The sequence below is a fragment of the Akebia trifoliata genome, chromosome 1, assembly GCF_017979445.1.
Source record: "Akebia trifoliata isolate Shusen 1 chromosome 1, ASM1797944v1, whole genome shotgun sequence".
Taxonomy (NCBI): domain Eukaryota; kingdom Viridiplantae; phylum Streptophyta; class Magnoliopsida; order Ranunculales; family Lardizabalaceae; genus Akebia; species Akebia trifoliata.
In genome coordinates, this window is record NC_141375.1 from 1,602,176 (window position 1) to 1,611,431 (window position 9,256).

The window sequence follows — 9,256 nt, forward strand, 5'->3', positions numbered from 1 at the left end:
ATGTAACTGCCAGATCAGGGAGCATATGGGAGGCATTTGAAAAAAGAGCGTCAGATTATAATTAGTCTTTTTTTCTTTTTTTGAAGAGAGATCAACAATATTGTTGCCGACTTCTTAGCAAGATGAGGTTGAGGGACCATTTAATTTAGATATAGAAAATTCACTAGATGGACCATCAAGCCACTGCCCAAAATATAGGGAAGACTATTTAATTTAAAAAGAACTCCCTCCCACAAGGTCTATTAAGTATAATTTTCCCAAACTTAGCCATTAGTTCGTGGCCTATCATGCACAATGTGAAAAAAGTCCAAATTTGATGGCCCTAGGGCATCAAATTTCATAAAATTTGATGGAACAAGGTGTCGAATTGGCATCGAATTTTTTACTATCAATTTTTTTTTTCGACAGACCGAAACTGTCAAATTAATGATAGATGGGAGAAATTCGACAACTCTAAGCCGTCAAATCTGGGAACAACAAGAATTTCGACGGTCCTAAATAGTCAAAATTCAGTTTTTAAAATTCGTGGGCCTTTGTTCGTCAATTTTTTCTGTCGAATTTTTTAGTTTTCACGTAGTGATGATGGCATGTAGGAGTGTTGTTGATATCCTTGTGACCATTTCAACTGTTTAAACTTTGAATGGTTATGGTACAACTTCTGAGGGTAACTTATAAAGGTGGAACCCTGAGACAATTTTAGTATAAAATGAAATTATTTTTATCATCAAGCAACTCTAATTGGATATTATTACTTCCTCCAAAAAGCACTCAAAATTTTCCAAAAATGATTGAGACTGTTGAGATGTGAAGATACGTCGTTGTGATACCCATAATATATTAATATGGATGATGCTTAATTTCTATCAATTGGATATGAGAACAATGCTTGAATCGTTTTAATATTTATGGTGAATTACCATTTCGTGAGTTGAATTTGAGAATTTACAATTCCAGCTCACTGTTCAATTTAATTACTAAAACATGAATGGTAACGAATTCGTAGGTTTAAAGTAACAGTTTTGCATGTTTAAAGAAGCTATCTCGCTAAAATCAACATTTATGTAATTAAAATGAACATTGAGCCAGAATCGTATACTTGCCAAAAGGATCACATTTTTGTAAATATTCCTAATGTTTAGTTCCATTAATTTTTGTGTCTTAGGTTGTGTTTTGGTTTTGGACCCTGTTACATATATTGTGAGCTACTATGTGTTGTTTGTATTGAAGTTTTATTTATTTATCTTCTTCTAGGTGATCTTTACTTATTTCTTATGCCTTATTAAATACTTGATATTGTATTTTGTTTGCTGGTATCGTATGTGTCGTGAGATGTCTAGTATTCTTATTGGACTTGGACTTCAAGAGGTAAGGAAATATCAAAATGGTCTCTTATTGTTTTTGTTTTGTGAGGTTCCTCGTAGTTTTGGATAGAGTCTACAATCTTTAATGTTGACAGAGATTTTGAGCCGAGGTGTTATTAGTATTTTATTTTCTCCTTCCATTGATTTCTTGGCTAACAATTGCAATTCCAATGCCAACCATAACTTTAAAACTAGTCAAGTTGACTCGAAAACTAAGCTAAGTTGTCTCAACTCATGCGACTAAAGTGAAATATATCAAGGTGACCCCACTTCAGAACTCGATGGAACCAATTCACCAAGTCAACTTGCAAGATCATCGAATCAACTCATCAACTTGGTTAATATTATATATATTGCCTTGTGTTTTTTAATCGATGCCAAATAATAATAATGTTGAATCGGTTTGCACTGATTTGAGAACATTTGAATAAGCCGAGTTGAGTTGAGCTGGGTCAATGGGTTCAAAATGAATAGATCTGTCAATGGATCTTTTGGATCCGATCCAATAAATTTTGGATTGAATCCAAATAAATAAAATACAAATAAACAACCAGATTATACAAATAAAATGTTGGTAATATCATATAAATAAAATATTTTAACAATTCATATATCTTTCAGTCACAATTATTCATGATTTTTATTTATTAAGAAATGATTAATAAGATGCATCGGATCGGGTTTTGGTCAAATCTCAAATCCTTATTCCAAACCCTAAATTAATGGATTGGATTTTGGATCATGTCCAACCCATTCCTCGCCCAAATAAAGATTTCAAAAATAAGTTTGTTATATACTTAAATATAAAAAGTTTGATGAAATGCAGATGTCAACTTTTTGACTAAAAAATATTTGATTTTTTTGGATTATATCTATTCTTAGATCTGATAATTTTATAACTGATTTATCATCAATGATTATGTCATTTTTTTATGAGTCACGCTAATATGACACCCCCATCACAGAATCATAAATCATTGTCTCGAGATACGTAAAATCATAACATTTTTCTTGTGTACCTCAAAGCATTTGATCTACGATTATGTGATGGGGATATAAGGGGGACATTTGTCAGAGGGGAGCGTCATATTATCACAATTCTTTTTTTTTTTTTTTCAAACCTAAAGTTTTTATTATTTATTTATTTTTTTTTTAAGTCTAACTAGGGACGTTTTGAGAATCATGGGTGAGTGATTTCCAGTTAAGTATGTAACATGGCATTTCGATTTAGTGATATCCCTGACATAGACCCAATTCGTTTTTCGATTCTTATCTTAACATTTTGTCAAAAAAAAAAAAAAAACTCAACAAATCAACTCTCCACTCCCTCAAAGATTAAAAAAAACTCACGATATTAAGAGGTGATTCCTTATCTTAAGGAGTTGATTGGTGGTCATGGTTGGCTAGGGTGAACTACCAGATTTAGTGATTCAATCTAAACAGAAGATAAACTACACAAGATTAGAGATAATTTACATATTTATCAAGATAAACATATAGGAGCCAAAAGTTAAGGAGTTTTAGTTACAAAAATTCACTATATTTCTTTCTTTTGTAAATGTACTTTGATTTTCTAAGACATTCATGAAATTGCACTTCATTGTGCATATATATACATATCTCATATTTCATATCTAAATCCAATTCTTACTGGATTACTTGTAGAGTTGTAAGATGACTTCTACACCAGAAAGTTCCCTAATATGAATTGTTAAGAATGAAGACTCCTCATTAAATAAAAAATTTCTATTCAAATTTTATTTTTCTGAAACACAATTCTAGCCCAACTCTTTTTTCTTTTTGGGATTGGTATGACCCAACTCTTAACTCAGAAAAAGAAATCAGTGGAACACTAAAAGACCGCATATCAAATCTTACTTCAAATACTATCATATAACTTTGACACACTTTTTTGAGGCTTAAAGTGTAGAATCATATAAAATTATTATAATTGGCACCAGAAGATCTAGATATCACCTTCTTTCAGGAAAGGCAATCCATTTAGAACCATTGTTTCAGGAAAATTGATAAATAAAAAACCAGAACACAAATTTTGCCCATCTTTGTGTTAATAGACAGTCTATTTTCTAAGAATTTTTTGCGATGTCGTGTCGTAATAAATTTTGCCCATCTTTGTAACAGCCTCTGAACTACTTGGGATGGCTTTACAAATTTTTGGACAAATTCAGAGAATTTAATTTCTGACTATATGTGCAATGGTCACAAATCAACTCAAGGATATAAAGGTAAATTCATCAAATTAGACAGAGAACATGCCCTTGACCTTCGTTAATTCTTGAAGACTAAATAATTAGACAAACCCATCCATGTTTTGATAAATACTCGAGAAATCCTTGAGTTTTCAAACTGTGATGTGCTCCTTGATGTAGATCTCCCTTAGAAAATAATAATAATAATAATAATGTATCACTTGTATGGATATATATCGACAATGTCTCAATATCGTATTGTCTCATATCATTTTTTGAGGAAATCGATATATAGAAATGATACGAGGTTTTAAACCTTGTGAACTATTCAGGGTTATCATTGACAAAAGAATAATTATCAACCAAAAATAAGTATAAAAAAAAAACCAATGTTTTACAAATTGAAATGACGATTCAACCAAAATTTTGATTAATTGGCCGGACTGGGTTCAATTTGGTGGAACCACTTTGTATTTGTTATATATATATATATGGGTGGCGTTTGGTTGAAAATCTTAAGATGATAAAACGCTGCCAAAATGTTTGTTCTATGTGGCTTAGAAATTTTGGATTGATCTCTATGATGAGGAGATCATCCTCACCAAAAATCAATAAATCTGAAATTTCCAACTCCATCAAATGTAGTCTAGAATTGTAAATCATAGATTTTTTATCAAAAATTTGTAAATCACTTTTAATGGACTTAGAAATTTCAGATTCGACTGATTTTTGGTATGGATGATCTTTTCACCATAGAGATCATCCACACAAAAAATCAGCTTAATCCGAAAATTTTAAGCTACAAAAGTTTGACATCATTTTGTCATCCTATACGTGCATATAAGACCGCATGAGAACGTTTGAATTCTGCATCCAATTTTTTAAGGTAAGCCCAAGGACTCTTAGGAATCCTTACCAACTGAGTAAAGGTAGTGAGACTATTTATTTTAGGGGGCGGTTCAAGGGACATATGTAAAAATAATGATTTTTCAAAATATGGGTTAGAGGTTTTGGATTGAGCTGATTTTTTGCGAGGATGGTCACTATGATGAGAAGATCATCCTCACAAAAAATCAGCTCAATCTAAAATTTCTAAATCCATCAAAATTGATTTTCAAATTATTGACAAAATTTGATAAAAAAATCGACAATTCACATTCTAAATCACTTTTAATAGGGTTAGAAGTTTCAGATTTGACTGATTTTTTTTTTTTTTTTTGGATGATCATCATAGAGATCATCCTCACAAAAAATCAGCTCACTTCGAAACTTCTAACTTATATTTTTAAAATTTATTAATGTTATATTATTTTTACATATGTTTTTCCATATTTCTCTTGATCCTGACCCTTTATTTTATTTCATAAGCTATCAACGTGTTGAAGTATTTTTTTGTGACGTGGGAGAAATCTTTGTCTCACTTTCGGCTTTGCTTTCTACCACTACTCTGATTATCCTCACATTTGAAAAAAAACAAATATTCCTCTTTTGCATATTTTAGACATCCTCCCTTGGTTTTGGTGTATATGTTGATAATTCGTTTGCTTTTAAACTAATGAGACATCCCTTGACTCTAGTCAATTTTGAGAAATTAATAATAAATGACATAAATATCATCTTCTTTCACCTCTTGCCAAAAGCCATCCATTTTTCTCCCCAATTTTGGTGTTATGGTTCTATCTTACTGAACCTTCAAAGTCTAAACCACATGAACAAGATAAGGACTTTTTGACGAAATTGAAGATGATGTGTCTGGAGAAAGAAAAAAAATTCAAGGGTCTTTTTGGCAGAGACACTACAGACACGGTGTGCTTTTAGGGCGAAAGAGTAACAATGTTTCTTGCAAAATGCCGGTAATTGTAAGCAAACAACGACGTTTTATATTGAACCTGTGGACACGGGATTTTCAATGTTTTAAAAACATCCCTCCACTTTGAGTTGTTTTGGAGTCGCCACCATTCATTTTTGGAGATGGGTGTGAATGGTCACCCGAAGTTGTATTTTTGAAAAACATGTCATTTTGACATTTTTTGATGACTCTCGTAGGATAAGGTATATGATCCAACCTTGATTCAAGGTAAGGGGATCCATTTATGGAGTAGGGAAGGTGTTAGGCACCCTACTCCATCCACGTGTTGTGGTAACCTCGGATTCGGTTTTTTGAAATAAAAAGAAAAAATAAAAATGAAAGAAAATCGATGTGTGCCCTCAAGTGTGAGGGGCTTTGATGTTAGTTCAAATCATTGGGCACCCTTATGAAAAAGGGGCCCTTTGGTGATTTAGAACATTGTGGTGTATGCGAATGTGTAGAGAAGGGGTGAGTAGAGGAGGGGAGTTGAGGGGGGTATTCCTTTGTCCAAACCCACCTTGACCTTCCTTGACTTCCTTTGGCTTTCCTTGACTTCTTTTTCTTTACTTGATTTGTTTTAGAGAAGATTGAGAGTTGAGATGAGTTGAGAGTAGAGGTAGTAGAATGGGTTAAGAGAGAAAGGTTGAGAGAGTGATTTCTTTTTTATCTTTTGAAGGGTTGGATGTGAGATTTTTCATTAGGGATTGAGAGTTGAGAATGGTGGGGTTTTTATAGAGTTTGTGAGTTATTTTGAGGGGTAGAGTTGGGTGAAATGATGAGAAGTGGTAGAATGTGTGTGGGGTTTAAGAGAAGGATATGTGTAAATTGATGGGATTTGAGGGGGTATTTGTGTAAGAAGGTTAATGGGTGAGTTTTGACCCAAATGGTTTGGATCCAACCCAACCCATTTGGGTTGAGTGTTTGGTGAGGTGAGTTTAAGATGGTGGTTGTGATTAAATGGTATTTGGTTTAGCGAGTGGAGGATTTAATGGGGTGGGTTGCTGATATTTTGGGAGAGTGCAGAGAAGATGATGACATGTGTCAAAGTGGGTGGAAATGAAGGGTTGAGATGAGTTGATATGAAAGGATGAGTGTTTGATTTGAGATGATAGGTGTAGGTGTAGATTGTAGATATGGGTTTTGTAGGAAATGATGGGGGTAGATTAGGGGAGGGTGATAGGTTATAAGTGTTTGATTTGAGAGAATGGATAGGATAGGTTAGGGTAGGGTTATGGGTTGAATTAAATTTTGGAAGGAGTAATGGAGTTGGTTGGTTGATTGGATGAGGAGGTGAGATGGGGTGATGACATGTGTCACACCTTGATGATTGTGGTGATTGGTTGTGATGTAGGATTGGGTTGAGTTGGATTTGGGTAATGAATTGGGCTTTTGGTAATGAATTGGACTTTGGGTTTTGGGTTTTGGTAATGGATTGAGTTGAGTTGGGTTTAGAAGGATGGGAAGGGATTTGGTCCGTGGGCCACGTGAGAGGCCTTGGGCCGTTTATTGAAAAATAAATGATAAAAGCCATTGGATTTTTGTAGGTTTGGGCCTCGGAGCCCATTCCAATTTTTACGATTTTTGGGGCATTTTGCGTCGAGGGTCCGGTCAAATTTGGGTGTCTACAGCTGCCCTTCTTTGCAGGATTTGCGTGCAAAGAACTGTAAAGAAATAGACGAAACCCTGATTTGTACGGGCCCGAGGATTTTGCTCAGACAAGTTTGAAAACACTGATTTGATTTGAAAAATTTGATGGTAAAAAGTGACTAACCAAGCACGGGGTCTGACAGGGTGAGCCTTTTGATTTCCTTGACCTAGTGGCGCGGAGCTCGTGTGAGGTCTCGGATTTGTGGTAGTTTGGAGAAAAACTTTGAAACGGGAATTTTCTAACAAGTCTTGGACAAATGAGTTGAGCTTTTGCAACAATGCTATTTTTCAATTTTTTTGATTTTTTTGAGATTTTTTTTTTTTTATTCTTTGATTTTTTTTTTAATTTTTTTGATTTTTTGATTTTTTTTTGATTTTTTGATTTTGATTTTGATTTTGATTTTTGATTTTTGATTTTTGATTTTTGTTTTTTTTTTATTTTTGATTTTTGATTTTTGTAATGGTGCATTTGATTCTCAATGGTACAAGCATTATGGTTGTCAACCGTTGCCACAGATCCAATAGAGAGTTTTGTCGTTGTACCACGTGCAATATGGTTGTTAACAGCTGTTACTGATCCAAGAGAGAGTTTTACCGTCGTACCACGTGCAATATGGTTGTTAACAGCTGTTACTGATCCAAGAGAGAGTTTTGCTGTTGGAACACAAGCTAATCCCCTCGATATGTTGTTCACAATACCTTACAAAGAAACTCTCTCAAGTCGAAACCAAAGGTGGAGGGACTTGAAATTCTGCTGTCATCACTTGAAGGGCTCCATTATAATTTTCTACTAGCTTGTTGGTACGACCTCAAGAGTCATTGCTCTTGAAACAATGTTAGAAAACACGATGGGCCACTGATTCACATCCATAAGGATCTTAACAAGGTTAATGTGATTCATGATAACAACGGCAGTTTCTCGAGAAGCTTCTGATTTCAATCCAAATGGTTTTGGCCCAATTCCCTTCGGAAATGTTTGTATGTACTCATCTTCACTTAGAGTCTCATAAGCATGATCAAGGTTATGTACCCACAATTGTTCCCCTCAGTAGGCCCGGAGAGTGATCTTAGGAGAGACTTGCTCAGGGTTCCGGTTTTGATGCCTTCGCGTCTTACCTGGTGAGTCATGATGTTTTGGACGCTGAGGTAGTGATGATGGGGAAAGCTGCCCGAATTTGTGCCTTGGAAGAGAGGCACAATTTTTTTTTTATTTTATGAAAAGAAAATAGGTTTTTTACTTACTTGGCCTCAGGTGTATCTATTGCTTTGAAAACATGAAGTTTGAGTAAGTCCTAGATTTTTCATCACTAGCCAAAATAGTAGTTTTGAAAAGATTTGAATTTTTGGTGATTTGTCTTTGTCGAATTGATATTGTAGACCCAAAATATGAAGACTTTTTGAAAAAACCTTGTTATCTCGATGATATTTGTGTTTTTGCCAACTACTGAGGATATAGATGTCAGTAGTTCTCAGGCTCTTTTTAGAGTCATCCCCAGTGCCCCAGTATTGGGTGAATATCGATTGAGCATGGGATTTAGGATTTTGGGAAGTTTTTGCCGTTCACAGTTTATATTCATGCAGGCCAGGAGTTCTTCATTTTGTTTTTTTTTGTTTTTTTTTTTTTTGTTTTTGTTTTGCTCTTTTTTTTTGTCCCCTTATTGCCCCTGGTGCCAGTTACAATTTTCACCAGACCGTAGACACCCCATTTTTGCACTCGCCTGATTAATCAACTCGTCAACCCGATGCCAATGATTCCCAATGATGGATGTGTATTCCGTTGCTTTATTTGTTACCAGATATGTTTCAGAAATCCGGATGAGGTCTCTCGAACTGACAAAACTTAGAAAACCACGCTACACTAGGAAAATACGACCCCAGAAACATAGAAATCATCATCTTGCAGACCAAAAGAAGCTTCACGATAAAAATCACTAAAAACTGATCAAATTATCAAAATACCCCCTAACCTCAAAACAACCCTAGAGCCTATATTACACTTAGGAAAAAACTCTCTCGAGCACATAAAATAACAAATCGGAACCAATAAAATCATTTCACCAATTTTAATAGAATTGATAAAATTACGAAAATGCCCCTCATAAAGTTCACAATCATTTCACATAAAAAATTTCATAAATGATACAAACCCACATTTCCATTGGATTCCTTACGAAAAACCGATTCTAAAA